This window comes from Numida meleagris, chromosome 2 (assembly GCF_002078875.1).
Source record: "Numida meleagris isolate 19003 breed g44 Domestic line chromosome 2, NumMel1.0, whole genome shotgun sequence".
In the NCBI taxonomy this organism is placed as follows: Eukaryota; Metazoa; Chordata; class Aves; order Galliformes; family Numididae; genus Numida; species Numida meleagris.
Genome location: NC_034410.1, coordinates 137,183,675 through 137,210,691, shown reverse-complemented (window position 1 = coordinate 137,210,691; position 27,017 = coordinate 137,183,675). Strand labels below are relative to the sequence as shown.

At 39.2% G+C, this 27,017-nt stretch overlaps 1 protein-coding gene across 3 annotated transcripts in view; it reads right to left on the bottom strand.

Moving 5' to 3' along the window:
• NSMCE2 (NSE2/MMS21 homolog, SMC5-SMC6 complex SUMO ligase) overlaps window positions 1–27,017 on the bottom strand; it is a 127,873-nt gene that overhangs the window by 15,232 nt on the left and 85,624 nt on the right. Inside the window, exon 3 of one of the 3 annotated variants that reach the window (XR_002434876.1) lies at window positions 593–698. The exons of the other annotated variants lie outside the window; for them this stretch is intronic. The gene's annotated coding sequence lies outside the window, so the exon portion shown is untranslated. The remainder of the gene's footprint in view (window positions 1–592; window positions 699–27,017) is intronic. 3 annotated transcript variants of the gene reach the window in all.

Below are 27,017 nucleotides of genomic sequence, written 5' to 3'. Positions count from 1 at the left end.
TTCTTTCCAGATCAAATCATGCCAGACTAATCTAACCTGCCTCTCTGATAGGTTATCTGTCCCTCATGGACAAGAGAAATCAGCTAACCTATACATGCTGATGTTAAATACAGCTCTCCAGACAACGTTCTGCCAAGCAAACTAACAAAATTAGTACATCTCTTCACCGAGAAACAAGAGAATAATTATGCTTTCTTCTGATTGCAGTTTCTTCTTTTCTGAAGCAGATCACTGGTGTAACAATCATTACAGTAATGCCTAAAAACCATAATAGAGATCAAACAAGATTGTACAAGACACCATACACATTCATGAAAAGACAATTTCTTGCATTGCGGAGCTACAACCCAAACAATCAGGACAGACAAGGAAAATATTTTACCAGGACTGCCAGAGATGGGAAACTGAGGCAGAAAAAGATTAAGGGCTCGATTTTCAAATGAGCTCAGCATATTTGTTGCTGAGCTTGCTCGAAATTCTGGCCGTAATCAACATCATGGAAATCACCAGATATTGAGCTCCTTTGAAAATCAAACTTCAATATGAAAATTTGGCCCAGAGGTCTTTTGAAAATCTACATCAAGAGGCTTACCCAAGGTCACCCAGGAAGTCGGTAGCAGGGCTGGGAACTGAGCTTCCATCTTCTGACTCCCACTCTGGTGCATAACTAATGTTGCTCTGCATTCTGTTTTAATTAGCTACAGGGAGATATCAAGCCAGAGAATGCTTTTAAACAGAAATAAATGAAAACCCTCACGAGTGCATGCGGCTTCCTCTCAGAAGTAGCAGTGCGATAGACCTCCAGCAGTAGGGATTTCAAACTTCTTTTCACAAGCTTCTGTTTCCCTTCAAGAAACTAAACTGTTTGTTGTTTACTTCTCATAAAGGGATTCATGGGAGCACTGTTCATTTTTTCTTTAATAATATTTTCTTTCTACGTATATATATATGTACTATGCCTCTGACCCATACAAATTCTTTTCCAATGACAAATGAGGGCAGAAAAAGGAAGCCTGCAGAGTGCAAAGGCTCCTAAGGATTAGTAGACAACCTCTGGGGCAAGGAGTGGAGACTTACGCTATTGCTTATTATTACTACATTTTCCCTAGGTAGAGAGAGTTGTTTGAAGTGGTTTCCTTGCTAATGCAGTGGCAGAGCAAACTATTTACTTTGCATGTATATGTGGTTGCTTCAGTACCTCTCCTGCCGGTCCTGTGGAACACCTAAGATGCGCTGTTTTCAGCAGTCTACGAATTCCTTCTGAAACATCCAATTCTCCACATTTTCCCTGGATTCAGCAGCATCCACAGGTTTGCAGTGCCTCTAACCATCTTCCCCAACAAGTCTTATCTCAAAGAACCACTCAGACATCTCAAGAATATTAGAATATAGGAAATTAGAAGAAGCACGGAAAACAAATCATTCAATCACAGAATGGCTTGGGTTGGAAGGAATCTTAAAGGTCACCCAGTTCCAACCCCTGCCATCGGCAGGGCTGCCACCCACCGGCTCAGGCTGCCTAGGGCCCCATCCATCCTGGCCTTGAGCGCCTCCAGGGATGGGGCATCCATAGCTCTCTGGGCAGCTGTGCCAGCGCCTCACCACTCTCTGAGTCAAGAAAAGCTAGAGCAAGTGTCAGCAGCAGCTTCCGTCAGAATAACACACTTTGCTAAAACCTGGCATTATTTTTTCAAAGGCAGAATAGTAGGTTAGTATTTCTATTCCTATTTTTTACCATCAAAGACTTCAGCCTACTTTCCTGTAAAAGACTGTGCAGGTTGATGTTGGAAGAGCTCTTCAAAAGGAGGAGGAGGTCATTTCCTCAGCCTTCTGACCCTGCAGTGCTGTCTACGATCACAGAAGACTTCTGAATTCACTTTGTTGTATACTGGGAATCGCACTGATAAGATGCAATGAGAATTTTGCCCAGTGTTCCTCAGACAGAAAGCTACATGGCGGATAGAAATGGAAATTCTGGCTGGTGCTGATGGCTGGAGTTTTCATAAAAGAGGAGCCGCCGGGTTTATTATTCCTCAGACTTCTGTCAAAAGTAGAAAAATGGCTTGCTTTTTTCTTTCCAACTTTCAGTCTTCTTGTACCTCTTTAGTGCTATTTTCAAATCCGTGGCCAATTTGGAGTATATTTCTTTTGGGTTGAGAACACTATCTCACTTCTCTGTCAAAAGCACCATCCACTCTTCTTCTTCACAGGTTTTATTGCCACAATGTTACGTGCCCAGCTGCCAAGCTGCTTAAGTTTAAAAACAGCTTTGTCTAGAAAAGCCAAGAAACGCTTCACTAAAGACAAAACATAATGGATGTGTGAAGCTAACAGATGGTGGAGCGATAGAGATGGGGTACATGCAGCATGTTTGTTTCTACAGATTAGCTGTGCACACAGCTTGTACTTACAGAGCATTTTGGTAGTTACTTTTAATCAGTAAAAATACATTATTAGCTTTAGTTTAGCATTGGGTCAGGGATTACTGGTGTTTCCACAACAGAATTCGTTGCAGGGGGTGCTGAGGGAAAGCCAATTTATTTTGCAGGGCTCCCCTGCAGGGATGGCACATACAGACACACAGAGCAAAGGGACACTTTGTGGGAAGCGAGGATGCCAGCTGAGGTAGCCAGCACTGCCCAAGCAGAAGGGAAGTGGGTGATTTTTATCCATAAAATCACGCAGTGTATCAGCAGGTGTGGCAGCTCTTTGAAGGTCCCCAAGGGTAAAGCACACTCACAACCTCCTGCTGCAGGAGTCCTATCTGTCAGGTTCTTTTTTCGTATCTTATCTGCCTCATGTTTCACTCCACACCCTCCTTTTCCTTTATGGCTTTCTCATTGTCTTGCCTCACTTCTCTTCAGCTGCAAGCATTCTGGGGCAGATAACATGTCTTTATGGAGCAAAGAGGTAGTGCTTTTATGGCACTACAGGCATAGTTAATAATAATTTGTTCAGTATATAAAGTGACGCTCCTCAGAGCAGCACGAACAATAAACTGTCTAGAGGAGGGGATCTCTTCACTAAATGGAAAACACTACTGAAAATCTCAGGGTTAACCTTCAAGTGTATGCCTAAAGCAAACCACGACCACTATTAAACGCCCAGGTTGCACACGTTCTGGAATGCTGATTGAGCAGACTTATGTGGCATCATCCAACACCTTTGCATGCTGATGAATCTGAATAATTAAGTTCTCCCTCATTACAGGTCTCCAGTGCACACTAATCAGGTCTCCACAACAGCTGAGTTCATTCTGGAGACAAGAAAACACCTCTGACTAATTGCATATTTGTATCACCTGGATTTGGTAAACTCAGGCTACATTTGGGATATCTGTGCAGACCACGTACAACAAATCGTGCTGCCACATAATTATGCACTCTGCTGTCTACATAATGACAGCAACTGACCCTACAATACCTACTATTCTACTATCTCTTTTCATTTTTGTTAAGTCTGAATTTCTAAGTACCTTACAATTTTTTTTCTCCTCTTGCAATAAAATTACAGAATGAGTTTGGGTTTGTTTTTATTAAATAGGGAATTTTACTGCACATTATGATCCTGATGATGAAATAAAGTCCACAAGGGCAATCTCGCAGACTGTGCTCAACAGATACCTTGTTATCCCAAAGTTGCTGCTGTCATGGCTAATGTCCTGAGAAGAATTTTGTCTGGTCTGCTGGTCACACAAAGTTTAGAATTTAAGTAACCCTTAGACAAAGCACATCCAAGCATGAAAAAACAAATAATACAATTACAAATATGAAATAACACCAAAAATGCTGATGAAGATGCAACAGAGTTTTATTTGGAGAATATCATTTGAATCCTGCAGGTTAGCATGCCCACACTGATCTACAACCCTGAGAAAAGTACAGAAATCAGGCAGCTGACACACTGAAACTGGTATAAACCAGCAGCACAAGCACCACCCCACTACACTCCTGCTTTAATCCTGCAAACGTGTCTGCCACAGGTAGCCACAGGCATCTTTTCTACCGTGCAGCATCACAAAGATTTAGTTTTTGGATACTTGAACATTTAGAGTGGGTTGAGCATTATAACATAAAAATGAGTCTCTGACTAAAATCTTTGGTAGCAGTACAACATCACACATTTCTTTCCAAAAGAAAATTAACTATCTGGAGCTGATGCACAGCTCTAATCTCATATGTCAAATTGTTTGAGATAGGGTATTTAAAAATATTAGCAACTTACGCTCAAATATGACTTGAAATGATAAAAACTCCCTTATCAGAGGCCAACATCAGATTTAATACGTTGAGCAATACTTGCAATTATTACACAAATAGATGGGTGGAAAGGCAGAAAGTTATTAACATTTTAGAAATTAGGAAACCTTATAATCAAAATATTATTTTACAAATTGATTTAAATACTGAAGAGGAATATGTTCAGGCAGGTCTTACATTTCAGACATCTTATTTCCCTTTGAAACTTTAAAAAAAGAAGAAGTAGAAGAAGACAACAGACATGTCAATGGCTAAATGGGTGGGTGGGTCTTCCGTGAGATGAATCATACTTTTCATGCAGTTTTATGAAAGTCTTGCTTCAAGCATGCCTATAATTACTATTTGTTGCAATCAGATGTAAGGCACACCGGTTTGCTATGCAGTACGATTTACAAGGCTTTGCTAAATTACTGAGTGAGAGTCACTTCTAGGGGCACAAACTGCTACGGGATCTCTACCCCAGCATGTACATGTGGGCTGGGAGAACCGATAATGAAATTTTTGCACAAGATGCTCAGGAAGGTTCTGTTATAATTATCCAAATTGCTAATCATCAGTACACACTGAGATATCTACCTGGATCCTTTGCCAAAGTTAGTTCTGCCTGAGAAGTTGTTACTAAAAGGACACACCAACCAGCCCAGAGTATGGCCTGCCTTTGTCAGTCATTATCTTTTATGTAACATTCCATCACTGCCTCACTCGGGTACTGGCTTTGTAAAGCTGCAGTGATCCTTAGAGGCAATGCCACTGAAGGATTCAGGTGCTTGAGCTTCTCATGGTGCTTCAGCAAAGTCAGCTACCTAGCAAAGCGATTACCACCAACCTCAACCTGCTGAGATTATCACACAGCACATGCTGTTGACAGCATTTCAAGTCTCTTATATTTGAAAGTTTGAAGCCTTATACTGAAAAAGCCTCCTGTCACCAAAGATTGAGGCTTCAGAGGCTCCTCTGCAGTTCAAAGCTCCTTCCTTCAAAACAACAGGAGAAAATATCATTTCTTTCAAAATGTGTCAGGAAGAGAAGAAAGCAATAGTGCTGCTGATTCTTTCAATAACAAAGAAAAATAAATTAATCTTGGACAACTTGCAGCCCTACTAAGGGAAACGAAGGGGGACACTGATGTGTTTGACGGACACTGAACCACAGTGCAGCTGGAGTAATGAGCTGAAAATGAGCCAAAAGTCCAGAGCGTGATCTTCAGCTCCAAGAGTATAGCATTTAACTGGGAGGGAGAAGTTCTGAGCTTCTCCCTTAGCCCCTTGGGTTATTTCTAGTGTGCATGCACGCTGTCTCATAGAAAAAGCCATCCTTGATATCCTGAGAGGAGAACCTGTGGCAACACTCAGCTTGCATGCCCCAACATTGCCTTTTGCTTGGTTTCCTCCTGTCATTCTTTTTGAAGAGGAAGGCAAGGACCCACACCCAAACTAACAAATGAAGTGTCTCCCAGGAACAATATGCCCACTGCACCCCAAACAAGGTACCCCCATCTGAAGCAGACAAGCTGTTGCACCTCCATTCAGTGCTCCGGGTCACAGAAGTGTTCCAATTACCCTGCTGCTTGAGCTGGTTATGAGCTGTAAATCCTGTCCTTAAAGGTGTTTTCGTTTGTTGTACGGAATGGGTAGGCACCTAACTCAGCATAAGGCATTCTACAACATGACGCGGTCTTCTGATGTTTCTAAGGAACATATTTCAAAATCTACAAATGTCTCCTGAACCTCTGGTTTCAGTCTGACCCTCTCAAGCCCTAAATCCTTAATGGACTTCACGGTGTCTATGGAACATCTCTCTTTTAGCATAAATGCGTGTATTTTACAGCAATCTCATATGAAGTACAGATTTTGTGCTCTCATTGCAATGAAAAAAAGAATGAAGAACAAAAAAGCTCACTGTCTTAAACTACACTTTCTTAGAAGCTGACTGTGGAAAACACTCAGCAGCCAAGGACAGTGAACATTTTTACAGTGTTGATGAATTTATTCAATTATATCTTTTTCCCTTCTGTAACTCCCTTTTCTGTGTTCTACATCTTCAATATGTATTAGCTATTTATTCCAAAGCTTTAATCATTTTCTCTTTTCAGGCTGCTTTGCTTGATAGACCCTTTAGGCTTACTTTTTTTTTTTAAATCACAGACTATATTTACAGAACTCTGCTAGTACAAAATTTCTGTGTCAGAATCAATTCATATCTTTGTCACTACACCTTTTTCAATGAGTGATCTCAACAGATTCACATGACTTCAGCTGCTATCTATCTGCAGTTCCTACATCTCTTCCCATTTCTAGGTTCCCTCTTTTCATTTCCTTCTGTACCTCAACTCATCTCTCTGCCACCTCTTTTCACACACCTCAGCACTCAGATAAAAACAAGAAGGGCTCAGCCCAGAATATACTGTTCTGATCTGGACAACTGCCTACAAAACGAGGAATAACAAAGTAAAAAGATAAAGAAAAGCGTATAAATAGGAAATCTATAAGAAAATGAAAGGTATATGTATAAATAGGAAACCTACAGAAGAAAGACCAACACCTCAAAATCAGTTTAGCATTTAATTTGCAAACAGACATGTCCTAATTCTCAAGGAGGTCCTTATGCATAATTCCTTTGACTTGGGCCTCACCATTTCCGGGAAATCAGGACATCTCCTCAGATATCCAACCACTGGTTCCATTTATGCCAGTACATGCCAGAACTGAGAACCACCATCTCTTTCAAGAAGCAGCACTGCTAGTTACCTCATGCAACAAACGCAACTGAATGTTAAACTGGCCATCAGATTAGAGTATCAGTTATCTATACGCTCTGAGGTGAGGTAACCCTCCGTACATCATTTTTCCTGTCTTCAGACAAACCTTTCTAACAAAACAAACTCTTTATCCACATACAAATACACTTATTTACACAGAAGGAACACAGAGTCTGCTAGCAAAATACCTTCTTCACTTTCCAGAAGTCCACATTTTCTTATGTACAAAATAAATCCCTCTGTGCATATATTTAGGCAAGAAATAAACACAAAGGATATACAATAGCAGTATTCTCTGACGACGTAATGAAGTCATACATGTCATTAAATTTAGTCAGTCTGTTCAAAATCCTCTAAGGCAAATACATTCAAGGTTAACGCAGTCAGCTCTGCTCTCCTACTGATTATGACTTGATTTCTTCTGAGAAACATAGATTTGACCTTCAATTCCGTGTGTAACTACAAATTTCAAGTTAAGCATATGTAACTAGCTTTTGACATCAAGAAAGCTTTTCAGTAAAGCAGTTGGATAGAATGAAATAGACTTGCTTTTGTGTTTTTCCAATAACAGTTTTAAGCACCCTTTAAAGCACCTTTCCTCAGTCTATCCATCCTTCTCACAGAAGTCAGAAGCTGCTGACCTAATAAATCTGGCTTCTTAATATTTTTGGGCTAGAAATATACTAAACTGTATCGTACACTTTATCCCTCACACTCTCTCCAATTTGTCTTGACTTTAAGAAGCAGATGGCAGCAACTGGGCAAGTTAAAAAATCAGATTAATTTCCACAGTTCAATTTTCAAAATAAGCAGGAAAAAAAAAAGGCTAGAATATGACAGCTCTAAACCTAGTGGAAATGTCCAAAAACACATTCACATAACGTACACAGTTTTGATTTCACCCAATCATTGTAGCCACACTTCATGTTTTCAATAAGAACTTTTGGTTGAATAGTGGACTCTGTGATTCAGGCAACTGTGGCTTCAGTTGCTAATTGTACAGCAGAATGTTCTTGTCTTATTCAATAATCAGTCTCTCTGAGACTTTATTTCCCCAAAGTAAAACACGGATCATAACAATTTCCAACCTTGTGGCAGTGCTGGAGAAAAGTTCAGGGTGTTAATACAGAGTTTGGCTCAAAAGCAGAAAGGTAGGCTGTTCTCAGCTACAAAGAGAGGTACAGAATAAGGTTTAACAACCAGATCTTCTGTAATAGCTTACAAATTCTAGTGTTCCTGACAATGAAACAGAATCTTGAAAGGAAACAGTTACAGTTAACAAAGTATTTTTGCAATGCAAGAGAGGATTAAAAGAAACTACTGATCTCAGAGGGCTTAAGATCATTCCTAAAGTTCAAGGGAAGACTGCAAAGAAGTATTCTTGCCATATTTCTAAAAGCACGGTTCAAAATGTTTGAAGCTCTTCCTAGTTTTCAAATATTTTGGTTCATAACATGACTTAGCATTGTTCACTTTTAATGGTTTTCTCTCCGAGGATCTGCTCTCTGCATCCTGCCAGTTGTTTCTGGATGAAGCTCAGCAAGGCCATGGAGTGATCTTGCTTTGCCGTTCATGGAGAGCTGCCAGCAGAGGCCAAACAGGAGTTAAGACTTGATTTAAACAAGGCTCAGTCTCCGTGCAGCTCCCCAGTGAGCTCCCTTGGCTGCATACCGTCATAAATCACCTTGGAGAACGATGTGCTGGGGTGGGCGAAGCAGAGGAGAGGGAGAGGGAAGCTTCACTGTGCATTTTACCTTGTAGGTACACGAGGAGGGTGTTTAAATGTGGTACCAGAAGTATACTCATTTGTACTGATAGAACCGTGGAAGGCCACTTTTCTGAAATTCAAACACAAAGCCTAAGGGTCTGCCCTTCTAAAACTCTGTATTCAAGCAACAGATGGCTTTGCAGGGGTCTCTGGGCCTCCCTTAGACCAGCACCATTTTTGAGAATGATGCTTTATCTAAATTAACTAAACCTCACACTACCTCTGTAACTAGGTTCCCAAATTACATTTACAAAATTTTGCACCCTTCCTCTTTTGCATCACTTCCCAGCAGAAGGCAGCTTCTCCCACAGTACAAACTTAGACAGAAATTATGGGCAGAATGATTGCAGATTTCAGATGCTATAATGCTGTTAAATTTTAGGGGTTCAAACAGAAATTGCCTGAACCAGTTGCCTGACTTTGGCTTTGCTGTTTTTTTTTTATAATAAATCCAGCAAATGTGGTACAACTCTATTCTGAGATGAAATTAGGCCAAGACACATCGTGAGAATTTCAAAGATTAGCAGAACTGTGTTGCAACTGATGAATTCAAGAACCTCCAGTATCATATATTTGGCAATGGAAGGGACACGTTAACATCATGGATTTGACACTTGATGTCCCTTCACAAAACAGGGCATGTTAACAGCTTCGGAAAAAAATAATTTTACTCATATTTTACTAATTATTATTACTTGGGAAGGTAAAATTTCAAAAAAAAAATCCCGCATACAGGAGCTGAGGTGTGGAAGCTTCTACTTCAAAAGATTATTAAAGAAACTATGTTTCGGCAGGATTGAGGAAAGAGCATTTTCATTACTGGTCACTAGTAACTGAGAGGAGTGAGGCTGCAATGCAATCTCCAAATGTGAGGATCATAAAACCACAGGATCATAGAAGGCTTTGGCTGGAGGGGACCTCAAAGCCCACTCAGTCCCAACCGTGGGCTGGTTGCTCTCCACCAGCTCAGACTGCCCAGGGCCCCATCCAACCTGGCCTTGGACATCCCCAGGGGCAGGGAATCCACAGCTCTCTGGGCAGACTGTGCCAGCGCCGCGCTGCCCTCTGTGTAAAGAATTTCTTCCTTACATCTACTCTAAATCTATCCTCTTTCAGTTTAAAACCATCCCCCCTCATCATATCACTATCAGACCATGTAAATAGTTGTTCTCCATGCTCTCTTTAAGCACTGGAAGGCCACCATGAGGCCTCCTCAATGCCTTCTCTTCTGCAGGCTGAATCAGCCCAGCTCCCTCAGCTTTCGAATGGTCACGTGCTGCCTTGGTCATGAGGAACTGCATCGTAACTTTAGAGAAGTGGTCAAAGAGGAGACAGGAAAGCTAAAGCGCAGGTAAGTGAAAGATGATTAATCCAGGGAAAAATAGACTCCACAACTGCACAGTAATGACCTCAGAACTTACAGTTGCAAATCAGGAGAGAGACCTTGGAATTGCCACCAGCAATCCTGAAACAGCATCAGTAAAAGGGGCCAATAAGCTGCTGGTCACCAAAGGAATGGCAGATTGTGGCACTGGTACCTTTCTCCCTCTGTGTAAAACACAGTGCACCCACACATAGGGTACTGTGAGCAGTTCTGGTTTTTGCACCTTGGCAACAAAGTCAAGTCAGAAAAAGGCAACTCAAATGACAAAGAAGAGGGACAAACTGCTTTACGTGAGGTACTAAAAGTCTGAAAGTTCTCCTTTTCTGAAGGAGAAGGGAGGCAGCTTTGGATAACAGATCGGATAAGTGGTAGGAATGCACAAGGAGGATGAGTTGGGCAAGAATTAGGATGGGAAGATAAAAAAAAAATATAGCAACAGTCAGGTTGAAGGAGAAGGGGTGGGAGTGACAGGCAGGGATGAAGAATGACAGGAAAGACTGGAAAGAGAAGCAAGGAAAAATATCCGAGGCTGTAAAAGGAGTTTCTACAAATCCCTTTCTTCCTTCTGTCTGAAATTAAACTTGAAATTCCAGGACCTCGGCACTGGGAAAACCTCTCACTAGTGGCTGGTCAAAAAAGAGAACCATAAAGTGTTGCTTTTGCTGATATTTCTTCCCCCCGTGTGGTAGGGGAGACCATATACTTACATGTTCCAAAGCAGCTGATAACCATATGGGCTCAATACAGTTTTAGCTTTTCAATCTTTTTTGTTTGGTTCTACTTGGATTAAATAGCCAGTAGTAACACACTGAAAGGAATTCCTTTGACAGTTCTTGCTATTCCCCCCAGCAGGTTTGGGGGTGTCTTCTCAGGAGGTGTGGACAAACTAGCTGCTTCACTGCGCTTTATTGCTTACAACAGAACAAAATTGTTCAAACTTTTCTAGAAATTCTTTTCACCCCCACCCCTCCCCTGAAAAAAAAAAATAAGGAAAAAGTCAGATTTCATTCTAAGTTTTCAGTTTTCAGTTTTCAGTTTTCATTCTAAGTCAGAATAAAAAGTTTTTTACAATTCTGGAATTTTTTGCTCAACACATTCAAATCTTACTATATCTGATCTAAGATCAAACAAATACATAAAACAAAGACCTCCAAAATGACAAAAACAATGACAGCTCTAGCATTTCCTAACAGTAAGTGCTAAAATTTTCATCTTGCAAGTCTGGAGAGGCTTTTGGTGCATTCTGATACGACAATACCTATGAAGTAGGGTAGTGGGCTGGCAGAAGGTTAGTAGGTGGACAGAAGGGAGGAGTAAGGCTTAGCAATGAGACATGCTTCTGTAGTTTTATACGGCTATTTCTGTGACATTTCAATGAATCATTTTCCAACATCAATAAAACTTACAAAATACTTACAGCCTGTTTATAAACTGTTGCAATAGCGGATAATAAACTAACAAGGGATTCCTTACATCCCTAGAAGGGAGTTGTCTAACTCTACACATGCCACTCAATTTACTGCCTTCATGGAAATACAATAGCTTTTGTCCCATTAAAAAAAAATTAAAAATTAAGACACAAAAAATGAAACATTTTTTCAAAGTCTCTCTTTTTTCCAGTTAAAATACCAGTGTGGTAAATACTTCTTAATGCCTGTAGAGAACTGGGAACCTCTGAATAATTCTGATAAGATCAGTTTTACAAAAGAGTATGTCTACACAGTGCTTACATGAAAGATTTCAGTTTACAGGAAAGAAAGGGAAATCCCCTCTGAAAGGATTGCACAAGATACACCAATTACAAGGTATAACGTTATGACATAAGGATGCATTTTTATTTTGGTTTCTGATGACCATATAACCACAAAGACAAGGATGAACTCTGCTCATGTAACTGATGTCAGGAGGCAGTAAGCACACTACAGCCACCTTGAATGGACAGATGTTTTTAGCACGGCAGGAGAAGAAAACAGTATTGTAAAACAGAAGCCTCACAAACATAAAGCATAAAGCACCAGGCATAACATTACAGAGTCAATCACTGTCTTTCTCATCAGAAAAACAGAAAACGGACTGTGAAGAAAACTGTGACAAATCTCATTCTATTCGCTGTTTACTCTTTAATAGAAAATATTCTTAAATAACAACATTTTTTATGTAACATATATGGCTGAGAATTTTACTGAAAGCAAAATCAAAAAGCAGGGAAATTTTAAAATGTGGAGCCTTATAAATATATTTGTGGTTTCTGCAGGCATTTAGAACTTATTCTTTTGACCTCATGTATTAAGCAAATAATCACCTTTATTCAGGATATGATCAAACTAAAAAAAATCCTTTATTAGCCACATCCAAATATAATTCCAGTCATATTCATTCATACCTATAGTTTTGACGTGAATAACAAAATATTTCATAACAGCAAGTGTGATTAAATACTTCCACCTTGAAAGGCAGGAATTGTGCAACATTATTCTGAAACATCTTGCTAAAAAACCCCTTGACACCTTGTGCCTTGTCCTTCATTTTAAAAACATGGAATTAAAAAAGTATTCATATAAATCTTCTTCCAAATAGTCTTAAGTGCTCCTGTATGTTCACTTAGAAAGAGTTATCAACCCCAAACAACCAACATAAAGTCCTTTCCATAAGTTTCTTCCCAAACTATGATTCCTTATACTACCTATCTTTACATTTCTTATTATATTTTCACAAATCATGGAATTCAAAGAAGAGAGTAGGAAATATCATATTATATCAAGAATATTCATTAATAGGATATTAACAGTTTAAAGTATTTAATTTCTCTATTAGCATATTGCTACATGTCACAAAACTCTAAGGCACCAAAAGAAATCTATTCTCTTGCTCCAAGGAGAACTGCAAAGATCATTAAGTTCTCCCTTCTTCCTGTGACTTTAATGACTACTCATCTAAAACTCAGTGATGTATAACAAACATCAAATAAATCTTAATAACAGTTCCACTGTATTTTCCATATAAGAGTCCTCCACTCCTCTGTTCCCGTTACTGTCCAAGTATTTCACAATTTTGAATAGATGAATGCAAAGAGCTATCTAACTTTGACAAGGCTATCATTTCTTAAGAGGATAGCTTAAGATCCATTTAATGGTTTTGATGTTCTAAATGCCTTGGACATAACTTCATCATGAGCTATTTCACAACTACCCTCTCAGGTTTTGTTTGGAGTTTTTCATATTAAAAACTTCTGTGTAAGCTTATATGCTTTTATTAAGCCAATAATTTAACTTTTAGCCTTATTTTCTGCCTTGCTTTAATTTATTCAGCTTCTTTCAGCCTTCTACACTTTTTACTTATTTTTTTCCAGGAAAAAATATTTGGGTTTTCTTTCTGTAATGTATTTTTGTCCCTCTTTTCTGCAATAACATGTAAAAAAACCTAAAGCACTATAGCATTAGACCACTTTAGATGATGAAAAAGAAGCCCACTGATTTTACCATTTTACTTTCAGAACGTAAATTTGTCAAGATTAGTTCTTGTCCACAAACTCTCCAGGAAGTTAAGAGAGAAAGCTAAAGAATCTCTGCTACACTTAAATTATGTTTTTATTTACTGCTCTTAAAAAACAAGCGCATTTAACCACTGGACTAGAAACAAAATTAATTTTTAGGTTTTGTTTTACAAATTTTGAAATGTTTTACTTCCATCTTGTGAAGAATCACACTGGAGGACACCGAGAGCTACAACTCTACCTTACTTACATATTGAAACAAACATTACTCTTTCCTGAAGCTAAGTTCTTGCATGCCTAATAAACTAGTTTTATAAATGCATATTTTTATCCTTAAAAAAAAAGGGGGGGAGTGGGGGGGAAACCCGTATCATTGGTAGAGCAAGCTTGTCAGAGTCCAATAACAGATCACTGTTTATGATTCTGTCATCATGACTCAAGAGTGTGGTTCAATTCACTAGAGTCATCAAAACCAGAATTACGGAAAGATCCATTTCCTTATAGACCTTCCATGACATTTGGCTGTATTCCTGAGGCTGCAAGACTGCTGGGGTGATCTTTGACAAACAAGGTTCTCTTTCAGTGTCTGAATTTCCCCATTTGAGATGGTTTTGTTGGTAGCACACTTCAAGATCTATTAATTAAAAGTAAGGTATATATGCAGTGATAATAAAATAAAAACTAGTTACGGTGTATTTATGGTGCAGAGACCTTGAAAGTCATCAGCAACCCACTAGTCCAAACACAGCAGCACCCATGATAATGACTATTGTTCTTTTTAATACAAGAGTAACAAATAAGCTATTTTCTGAATAGATAGTGAAAAATGCTAGACAAAGGTGAGGAAATTCAACAGCATGTAAAGATGGGTACTACGAGCAATAGACTTCTTCAAGATCATTCATCATCTGCTATATGCTCTGAATCTGCTGAGGAACTAATTTTACTGTTTTTTTCCTGTTTTCAACTCCAAAATATATTCAGTAATGGAATTGTGTACACAATCAGAAGAGAAAAACACAAATAGCAGCAGTGAAAGAAAACAACACAGTGATGGGGTTTATTGCTGGCTCTGAACCTGAGAAGCGCAGCCGAGCATGGAATCTCTACTCTGCCCCTGTGAGGCCCCACCTGCAGTTCCGCTCCAGGCCTGGGGTCCCCAGCTCAGGAAAGACGGAGAGCTGTTAGAGCACGTCCAGAGGAGCCCATGAAGATGAACAGAGGGCTGGAGCACCTCTCCTATGAAGGAGGGAGCTGACCTTGTTCAGCCTGGAGAAGAGAAGGCTCCAGGAGGACCTCACTGTGGCCTTCCCGTATTTGAAGGGAACTTACAAGCAGGAGAGAGACTTTTTTGCATGGGCAGGTAGTGACAGGACAAGGGGGAATGACTTTAAACTAAAAGAGAGGGGATTTAGGTTACACGTCAGGGGTAAATTTCTCACTCAGAGTGGTGACGCACTGGCACAGGCTGCCCAGAGAAGCCGTGGATGCCCCTGGAGCTGCTCAAAGCCAGGCTGGATGAGGCCCTGGGCAGACTCAGCTGGTGAGGGGAAACCAATCCACAGCAGGGGGTTGGGACTGGGTGGGCTCTGAGGTCCTTTCCAACCCAAGCCATTCTGTGATCCAGACAATAGTGATAGATGAAGGTAGAAAAGCAGTAACTTGCCTAGAAAAGCAGCAACTTGCTCAGGTCCACCTAGGGAAGGTTTTACAGATACCCTCCATTACACTCCCATAGAAGATCATCTTTCTGCTTCAAAAGATAATTCCTAATTCTAATAGTTCTCATACAGTAAAAAGACAGAAGTGCTGCTAGAATAAGGGACTGCTGGATAGTTAGTTAGAATACAAAAAAGAGCCCATATTACAAAAGTCTCAGAAAGGATGTGAAACCTCACTTCCAAGTAATTATGAAATAAAGTCTGCTTAATGAAACTTCTGCTAAAAATGAGTAAATAGCACATGATCACACCTTCCTTCTCTATTTTAATGAAAACTCTTCAATGTAATGAGTTGACTTTAATTGAAGAATTATTTCTGTGATCCTCAGTGTTCTGCTCTACACTACTCATCTCTTTCAGGATGTTTCCACTTGGTTAATTCTGACTTAGGCCTTCCATTTGCCATCTTCTACCTTGTTTTAAAAATATTATTTTAATATAGGACTCAGAGTGTGTAATACCAATTACTTACAAAAACAAACAAGAACCCTTCTCACCACTCTCTCCACCTCCAAGCATCACACAGTTACAGTAGTAATAATAATAATAATTAAAACCACGAACAATGAGTAGAGGCCATCAATATTTCTCTCAAGAAGCACACCAAGCATGCATCAGTCTTGTGGTATAGGACTAGTTCGGCACTCAGAAGACCTGGCTATAATCACAGTTTTTGTGTAATCTTTGGGATTTTCCTTTACAGAAATGAGGAAAAGTACTGAATTTTTCATTGTGTCTTCTGCACCTAGACTATATGTTGTTCTGAGCAGGTGTTATTTCTTATTACATGCATATGCAGCATTCATTTTGATGGGATACCCCTTATAGTTGAGGTGAACTGAATCTATTCCTACGAAGAGCATAAATGCATACATAAAGCTGAATAGCATAGCCATGGGAACAGACTGGTAGGTGGGGAGGAACTTGAAAATAAACACAATGGGAACAACAAAGCAATCACTCAAGAAAACTGTCCAGACAATACAAGATGTGCTTAGTAAGAAAGCAGACTGCAAAATACAGGTAGGAGGCCTGTGTTTCAACAAAGGGAAATATGCACATAAACACTTCTGGTTCTTTTTTTCAACAGTACATTGATTGTGTACACTATGTACACTGCTTGCAGAGTTTCTACAGCACAGATGCATGTAGTATTTGCAGGTTTCATAGTAGAAATCCAAATATTGAGTTATTTCCCCTTGTTTATAATTTGTAAGTCACATCCTAGTTTAAAAAGCACAAAGCTGTTTCTCTCTTTTAATCCTCCAACAGCGCTCTTAATCCAGCAAACATCTACAATGTCAGTTAAAGGTTCATTTATTTCCTTGCTGATTTCCTGTAAAACTTGTGACTCAGCACGTCACCTGAGCCTGTTGCTCTGTGGACTGAAAGGACATCGAACGCTTTTGTAACCGTGTCCAGCTGCACACTTGTCAGCAATGTAGAAATCATCACTGAATTGGAGGTGATCATTACCCTGTTACCGAACTCACCCCATAAATGACGGCATGCATACACACCTGGCTGAGCAACATCTATTTCTGTCATCTTTATTCACTGTCACTTTTTTTCTCAATAGTACTGATGTTAACAATAGCCTTGAATAACTTCCTTGCAGTATGGTCTTCCAATAATTCTTTTTGAATGTGATCTGCTTTCAATAAAGTGGATGCTTTTTCAAACGCAATCCAGAATCATGCATGTGTTGATTTTTGAATCAACAAAATTTACTAGAATTACTTGTAGAACTCTTCTTTTCACATATAAATAATGAAGTCTTTCAATCTGAATATTCGGCTATTTAGCACAGTAGACTTATGACTAAAGTCCTTATGTATTTAAAAAAACCTCTTCTTATAAGACTTATTTGGTCTTTGAATGCTGTTTTGCTTCTGGGTTTTCAGAAAACCTTTTGCTTTCATTTGAGGAGGTATTCCAAACACATATTATTTTTTTATATTCAGTTGCTTGAAGCTGCTGCACTGTCAGACTCAATTGATCCTTAAGGGTTCCTCCCAACCTGGGTTATTCTATGATTAAAAATGAAGAAGAGATTTCCACTCTGTATGTATAAAAAGAACATATTTGAACACTGCAGAGTCTAATGTAGAGTCTATGTAGAGACTCTCTCCATCTGAAATAAGGGGTAGAGTAAATAGTAATCTCTAATCATTTTTCTTGGCACAATTCATTACTTTACAGGCCTCTCTTTGGTCCTTCAGTTCCAGTCTAGACTTCATCACACAAAGAAGTTTTTCTGTGCCTTTCATGATTTGCTTGCCTCTCTCTGAACTTCAGCTACTTTCCCTTCAAAGATAAGATCCCCGAGGATGAATACAGCATTCATGGAGAAGATACATAATTTGTATATCATCTCTTAGCCTTCTCTGATCATTTTTAATATGATCCTTTTCCTACTGCTGTACAAGTTACTGCGTTACACCCATTTTCCTGAATGGATCCCTAAGTCTCCTCAAATTGATTCTCCTTTATGATGAAATTTGTCACTCCTTTATTTTACCCTCTCCTCATTCATGTTCAGTTGCTTTTTGAAATAAAAGGCTTCTCGTATGCCACAGAAAAAAGACTTAGTTTTTCCAAATCTGATAAAGTCTTTACCACCCACAACAATTTCAGATATTGTGCCATGGGTCAGGAGACCACACTAATTCTGTGGTTCAATAGTACATCTATTGAAATCATTCTCATACTTAGTATATTTAACAATGTCAACTTGTTCACCACCTGAGCAGAAATACTTTAAAGGCTTTCTGAAAGCTTTATGGGGTCTGGCACTCTAATTCTGAAAATTATGTCCCTGGTCATTAGGGCTAAGTTTCATCTGCACAGCTTTACTCCTGAAGCAAGTACATGTTCTGCTGTAAGGCGTGTATAGAGACAGATTGCCTGGGGAAAATAGGAAAAGATTTTGTTTAGAAGAAGTATTAGCCTGTGACAGAAGAGAACTAGGTTCATTTCTGACACACTTTCTGAAAGACCCTGTGCAAATCACTTAAATCTAGACCCATAAAGATAATGACATGCCTGACTTCTACTGACACCCATGAGAGATGAGTCCCCAAAAATACTTCTGTGGAATTAAGTCTCGGTTTTCTGGGTCTCCCCAGATGTGGAATAGGTACTCAAGCAAAAGAGTGTTTCATCAGAGGCAGCTCATACATTCCCCATTAGTATCCACAGTACAGAAGGATTTAAATGCATTGGCTGTGTGGGATATTACAGAAATAGGAGAAAAAGACATAGAAAACACATTTCAGTCCAAAGCTGCATTGTCTTTAAAATAAGCAACCTCAGCACCTCAGCCATCCGAGTGCCGCTGATCTCTGCCATGTGGCTGTGCTAGGAAGATGCCAGCGCAGCACAGCACTGAGAGGCATCACTTCACGGGCAAAAGAAAGATAACCAGCAAGGGCGTAACAAGCTTCTCTTTCTTTCAAGGCTTAATAGAAAAAAGAAACGTTTCTACATTTGAAACACAATCAAAGGTTTTCTGCCAAAATTTTGTTGTCATTAAGTTTCATGCGTTTGATTTATTACCACTTCCTGCTGTTCTCATTTAAACTCTCCTTTCCAGCAGGCACATAATCAAAATAACATTAAGCGTTCCAGCAGCTTGCTTCTAGTGGCTATTTATAGTAAATAATTACTGATAGATACTTTAAGAGAAAAATAAAATCCTACACATGACAACAGTTTGGAAAATACTGACCAGATTCAGTTGGATCAACACTTCAGTCTAGGATCTGAGGTTAAAGACAGAATGGAGTCACGTTGTTATTATTTTTAGACCCTACTACACATTGCCTCACTACGAATCCATAGCGCAGCTGCCTCCTAGCATGTCACAGAGATGTGAAGCCAAGTGAGACATTTTTGCTGCATTCAGTTATCACGCTGCATGAGCTACCTCATTAGATATGAAAAAAGTTTTCTCTATACGAATGCTTGGGAAGAGCAGTTGCTGTACGCTCAACTCATTAGTGCTATTATCTAACAAAGAGTTTAAAATGGGTCTTGGGTTTGATGAAAGCAGTTTTTGAAAAGTCATACTTTGGAGTTCAGAGAGTTTGGAAATTCCACATTCCACTAGAAAATAAAATGTGTGTTATGCAAAAGTTCAGTAACATACAATGGAAAGTACCCTGTGTGGGGTCAAATAGTTTGCAGAACAGTTGGAACTTTAGGGCTGCAAGATTGTAAATTAAAGAGAAACCAATCCAGTTTTCAAAGAAGCACATTAATACAGCATGCTTATGGCAGTGCCAAAATCCTTTATTTTAGGGCTTTTTAGGACTCGGGCCTCTCATTTCATGATTAAATTGTCAACTGAATGCATTTGATGCTAATTGTCTCAAGGCACTGAAACTGCGAACAAGCTGATGATTTAAGAAGACATCACAAAAGGCTGCCTAAGTGGCAGGCAGCGTGAGCACATATGCTTCCAAGGACAAAGCTAAAGAAGGTTTTGTGTATTAGCTATACTAATGCGAGGGTAGTAGATACCAGTATGAAGAGCTGAAAAGGAGATCTCAAGCCAGAATCAGCTTTATTATAAAATTTCAAAAAGTGATGGTGCAACTATGGTTAAGCAGTTACACTAGTAGCAGCCAGTATAAAGAATCCAGAAAGGAGCCATATATTTAAAGGTGTGCACAAACTGGTGAGCAGCAACAGAAAAGCCCATCTGTGAGCACTGATACATAAAGTACATGCTGCTGTTCTGATGTAAGTACAAGCAAAATAAATTATCGACAGCACAAACTGGGTAGTGAGAAAACATGTCATAACAATCCAGCATGGGGATTTCTGTGAAAAGGGCACGGTCCTGGGAGATTTTGAGATCTTTACCTCAGCTTTGTTACTGGTGAGCACATTGCCTGGATAAACAGGGAAACAAAGGCAGAATGAACCTCCTCATATCAATGACCTTTAATGAAAAGTAGCACTTGAGTTTTCCCAGGGCAGAAAAGAAGGTAGCTTGAACCCAGCCAGCTGGCAATATCATCCAAGTGTTACTTCACAGGAGATGCTGAACTTTCAGGTTCTTCTGAGGAAAGAGAGACACATCTGAATTTCACCAGCATACTGACGAGTCTCCCTTCTGAATTCTGAAGCAGTGGCTCTACAAGGCATCCTATTAAACTACCTGGGAAGCAGAATACGGCCTTAAGGGATGCTGCATTTCAAAACAGTCGATGATGACACACAATTGTCTGCCAGTACCTGTTGAGCTCTTTCTCAGAGCGTGGTGAGGTGCACAAAGAATAGCCTCCGACATATCAGCAATGTCCTTCATTCACTGAAGCAATAAACCACAATCAAACATTTTTTTAGACATTCAGCATAAATGTGATGATTAGGCAACCTAGATCCAGGTGTGAAGAAACGAGGGCGCAACCAACACACCTTGTACAGAACACCGAGGGAAGCCAAACTTGGCCTGGAACTTTTCCAAATGTCATCGATAAGCAAACTTGGGGAGAATAACCAAACTTCTATTTTTTTTTTCCTTAAAATGGATGAAATCTTGGTCCTACTGAAATGAAAAGCAAAACTCTCCATTTAACAGTGCTTGCATTTAATCTGCGGGAAATTAACTGTCAAGCTTTAAAGCATTTTGTCTCGTGGGTAACACTTGAAGCATTCATCAGGAGTGCAGCAGGATACCAGCATCTCTGTTTAGTTTTCCCCTTTGTAGATAAAGATTGCTGAATCTTCCATGTTGCTGCGTTTATCTACATTTTAAGTACAGGAATTATAATCTTTCTGCTTTCTTTTTATTTTTTTAGAAAATAAATTTCCTACTGGGATGTCCTCTTTCCAGTCTAGGCATTTCATGTTTTCTCATCTGCAGCTGTTAGTAAGTGAAAAGTGGCTTTGGATTGTTCAAGTATTCCATCACTTTCTGCTTAAGAACCATGATTCTAGAAACAGACAAGTCAGCTGTCAAAAGATTGTTTCACAGATGTACTTGGCAACATGGAAAACCATTTTCAGCTGGCAATAGCTTGAATAAACATGTAATTCTACCAGAGAAAAAAGCAGGATTAGGATAAAGCTGTGATGAAATCAGGAGTAAGCAGCATGCATTATTTAACTGGTTTTGATGTTTGGCACCCCCTTCCAGAACTTAGAGCACATCTCACTTCTGTTTGCTCTACAAATTTGCACTCCTGTAATGAGGCATCAAGTGCAGAGGCAAGAGAAGACTGAAGAAACCAGGGCAGGGTACAACGAAAGGGACCTACAGCCTGAGCAAGCGGCACAGCGAGGAATGTAGGTTTAGTGCCTTGCTTCACCTATCAGACTCCACAGTTTATAGGGCAATAAAAATATTTCCCTGATTGTGCAACAGATGGACATTCAGCTTTGCTGTTCGTGTCAGGAATACGCTTATGCTCCTATTTTTGGAGCGTTAACAAGGAAGAGACTAATAAGACTAGCGCACAGTGTGTGATGTTGAGCGGCCAATTACCTTGCCAGCCACAGTCTATGCTACAGGTTCAGTTTGATTACAAGCAGGTAACACTTCTCACAAGGACATTCAATGAGATGAAATCTTTTCTGATCATTCTGTGCAGCTAGAAGGGAATAAGCAAGTTTACTATCTGTTACCTTCCAGGTTTATTTGTGGCACACAAAATATGCAAGGTGTTTTATGTGAAATTTTTTGCTCGTGCACTCCCAGATGAGCTCCTGATCAAAGGAAACACAAGAGAAGAAAAATTCAGCTTAGAGAAAATTCAATTAAGCACTTTTCCTTCAAATAAGAGGCTTATTCACAGTGCTGTAAGAAGAAACTGAAAATGCACACTACAGCGTGGATACGGAATCCATAGCTAATCCTATATAAATGCACCAAAGCAAATATTCCAGAATTAACAAACAATGTGCATTTTCTCTTGCACACCACATTCCATCAAGTATTTGTACTGTAAGCTGCTTGGAGTGGGGACCTGTCACTGTTAATTAGACCATAAGAACTATATACATTTAGGTACTGCATTTAAGATTTTCTTCTTTTCAAGATTCAAAGAGCAGATTTGAGTTTACAGTTCTCTGTGAAATAGAGGTTACAGAATAGAAAATAAAATCACATTTTAATATCTGATACCTTTGGTTTGATTATGATCTTATTTTCTTTTTTAATTTATTTGTTATTTACACGAATGTAAATGACAGGCAGTATGTTTCAGTGTTTCACATGGCAAGATCTCCAGTCTGCTACAGCTGGACTACCTGCATAACACCCAAAAGAGTTTTCAGGATCACATATTCAGGGCATATTCCCAGCTATAACCTACACTCACAGCCATCGAGGGGTGAAAACATCTCTTTGATCAAAATATTTTGCAGAATCACAAGCTGTGATACAGAAGCAACAATTACCAGAAGGCAACATTTTGTTGTGAATGTTGGCAACATTTTGTTGTGAAGGTGAACTTTGGACTACATTTTTTTTTTTCTTAGAAAGACAAGGCAGCATAAATACAAACTTCCTTAAAATTCAAGAAGAGAAAGTTAAAATCTTCCAGATGTCTAAATTCAAAGCTAACTTGAAAACTGATTTTTTGAGGACAATGAAAATGACTAAAACATCAACAAAATTGTTCGTGCTCTTATTGTTCCCCCCAAGCTGTTCACCACACTGACTCTTTCAATATGCAACTCTGAAGGAGCCAATCCAAAAGGAAGATATTTCTGAAATGCAATTTAAAATAAGAAAAGAGGAACTAGACTGGACACACATTTCAGAAAATATGACCTTGCCTGTAATTTTTTCAATCAAAATCTGTTGTTAAGCGCTTTCAACACATTACTTCCGTATCCAGAGCAAAAAACCCAACTGATGTGATCAAACTTCAATGCGTCTTTCCCTAGATATTTTCTCCTTTGAGGTTGCTAAGAGGATAAAACAGCATGTACTAAACACAAGGCTCTTTGATGTACAAGTAAATCCATGATTGCTTATCTTGTGAAATCAACTTCTCATATAAATGTGAGTCTCCATGTGGACGCAGTTGTAATAAATGAGACTCTGTTCTAATTTATGCAAAGAAAAGGTTCCCACTCCTCCAGCTCTTATCACTCTCCAATTCCGCCTTCAAATCCATTCATTCTCAAGCAACTGCAGCACCCAGCTCTCATGTTCCTCTGTTTGCCACAGTTGCAGTATTTAAGATTCAAACACAAACACTCCCCAGAGAAGCTGAATACTCTTAAATATATATATATAAAACCTTCATTTGGGGCTAATACTATCGTGAGCAAAAGCATCGTTATGAGAATGATCTCATCTGTGAATGCTATTTCAGAAGCAAACACTTAGACCAATAGTGGTCTGCCCTACCTGGGAAGTCGGTAGCCAAGCCTTAGGCTATTAGCAAATACAGAAGGTACCTTTCCTTTAAAAATCTCACAATACTAAACTGGACAATTAAATTCAACGTTGGTCTTTTTATATATTATAATTATGTCGTATAAAACATCTATGACTTTTTAAATTCTGAAGGTTCCCTCTATAGCTCAATACTGTTTATAATAAAACTCAAATGCTGTTTGTTTTTGCAGAGTCTTGTACACCTCTGCCATTAAAGAAATGTTTTTATGTTGCCATTTCTGGCTTTTAGGATTTGAAAATTTAGTTCCCACTCATTGAAGAGCATAAAGTCAAAGGTTTTCAGTCTGTGAGATTAAACTCTAAGGGAAACAAACTAAACTTCACTCAGGCTTGTTTTGTAAGGACCTCACCTTCACTGTGTGAAGCCTGCAACTAAAACTGGTAACTACTGCATTAGCAATAGAGAAATCACAGAGATACAGTTAGGGCTGGGATCCACAGAGCAGCCCCCTGCAAGCAGGAAGCTTGGGATGAGGTTCCAAGTGTTCTGGGTTCCCCCTGCTGCACTCCCCATTATTTAGTCCATACCACCTACTGGATTTACTGGCTCATCAAGCTCTCCTTGGAGACAGGTTAAGACTTCTGCCTGTCACAAAAATTTCACTACTTCCTCTTTTCTGCTTCCAAAAATAGAAAAAGATCTCTGTACTCAAAGCTATTGGTCACTTCCCTGAATTCACCTTATACCTACATGTACGTCTCTCTTCAGTTTGGTTTCGGCTATAAAAATGGAAGACCACTTTTCTACTAAACCCTGTTCATTTCATCCTTTTTCTCATCCAGCAAAAACAAAAGCCATGACAGCAATTCAGCCTGTGAGTTCAGAAGCTATGCGCTGCTGACTAGTAAGATTTCAGTTTTCAATACCGTGAGACGTATGTGCCATTTGTTACAGATGAAGCTTGCTTTCTGCTTCTGTCCTGACCAATGCCCAAGGACACCAGTTCTGCCACTTAGGAAGTTCCATACAAACAAAAGGAAGAACTTCTTTACTGTGAGGGGGACAGAGCACTGGAACAAGCTGCTCAGAAGAGTTGTGGAGTTTCTTTCTATGGAGATATTCAAAACCCACTGGGACGCTTTCCTGTGTAACTACTGTAGGGAACCTGCTTCAGCAGAGAGTTGGACTCCAGAGGTCCCTTCCAACCCCTACGATTCTGTGATTCTGTGATTACTAAAGAAAAAGAGGTCTATACTTTTCCTTTGAGCCCTAATTTAAAGCTGCCTGACAAAGCCAGTAGCAAATAAGGTAAATTAGTGATATTTTGTGCTCCTTGTACTTTGTGTAATACGCAAACGGACCAAATTCAGCTGCTAGAAATTGCACTATTACTAATATAGGGCTTGCAGTTTTGCTAAAATGCTACTCACGTGGACTAAAATTGATGGTCTGACTGAATTTCAGTCCAAAAAAAAGTGCATACAGTGCACCAACATAAAGAAGCTCAGGAAAAATATGCAGTTTTATCTCCATCATTCTGCTAGTCTGTTCTTTGGACAGCTCCAACGTCTCTTTATGCTGAAATAGGGACCTGAAGTTAAGCTCACATCATCTCCATGTCGGGTAAGCATTTTTGCTTTTTTGTAAGAATCTGTCCATTTGACTGAACAATAATTATCTGAAAACCTAAACTCTGCACATTTCCCCAAAAAATCTGTCCTTAGCAATAATGAGATTTCATCTGGACTGGGTGTGAGTCCAGAAAGAGGAAAGGAAGATGATCATTCCTCTGCCTAAACTAAGGCAACTACATGGAGGAAGCGCCTTTCTGATCCAAATGGGGTAAGAAACAAGCCTTGGGAATGAAAGAGGAAGATTGGTAAGAGCAGCCTGACAGGGATGGCATAAACAGAAGACTGGTAGGGAAAGGAAAAGGGAAGTTAGAAAGGGAGTTTCCTTATTCCGAATTTAGAAAAGGAGAGAATTGAGATGAGCTATGAAGCCTGACGTAAGACTGCACCCTGCTAGCATAAATGCTGAAGGCAGTGGGAACTGCGCGCCATTTAACAGCTCTGATAAACCAAGCCCTAGACTTCTCAAAAGCTACCAAAAACATTTATGTTGATCTCCTTGAATTTCAGTTTTCCATCTGTTAAGTGGGAATAATAATAATCCTCTCATATGGGTAATGTAACAACAATTTCATTAACGCTTGTGGATACTGCAGAGATGATTGCCACTAAATAAAGCACAATAGAAGTAGCAACTCTGCATTAAGAACAAGGTTTGATTGGTTTTTGATAAACAACAAGCCAGCCTTTTGTTCTCTGTTTCTATCTTGAGTTTAACATAACACAATCTCGGTATTTGATAACTCATAGACAGAAAGCAATGCCCACAACAGCAGTAAGAAAAAGGTACAAACCTATACCTTACAAGGTAAAGAATACAAAATTCTGAATAAGAATCGAGACATAAAATTAAACCATGACTATGCAATGTAAAGGCCATCTGATTGCTTAGGTGTGGGGGACTGAGGGGGAAATAAAATAATTGCTAATTCAGACTCTTCTTGCTTTGTAAGCTTGCCTTTGCAGCCTTCATGATAGTCCCTTACCTGCATATTATGTGCACATCTATGTTCATGCTGGCACCCAAATCTTTTATACTAACACTGTGTGTACAGCTATACTCATACATTAAATAATTTTCACTTAAACCAATAAAATACCTCTGGAACTAAGACATCCACTGTTACTGCAAAGAAGTGTCAAAAAAATCACGTATAGCATAAATTAGTCATGTACAATAGCAGCTTGAAAATGTATTTTTCAATTCTTTTGAACTTAAACTAATCTTAAGACAACAAATGATGAAAGTACAAACAAAAGCTAATTTTGTTTAATGAACTAACCAAAGAGGTATTGTGAAAGTATTGTGCAACCAAATGCTAAGCTAATTATTGTGAGATCAAATAACTGTTGCCATAGTTACTGGACAGTGTTTTCCATAACCTCTTTTATCTCTTCAATAAATCTTTGTGACGCAACAAATATAACAAGTTGACTGTAAAATGACTATTATGTTTCAAACAGCATTTAGTTATGACTGACCTGTCACTGTTGATTGTGTTCCCTTATTTCTCAGAGGACAATAAAACACAAGTATCTGCCCAAGTTAATACAGAAACAGCGACAGCTCCAGCTTGGCTTTGGGACTGTGATTCACGCTGTTGATTCTAGCACAAGTCCTTCTGTGTATCAAACACATT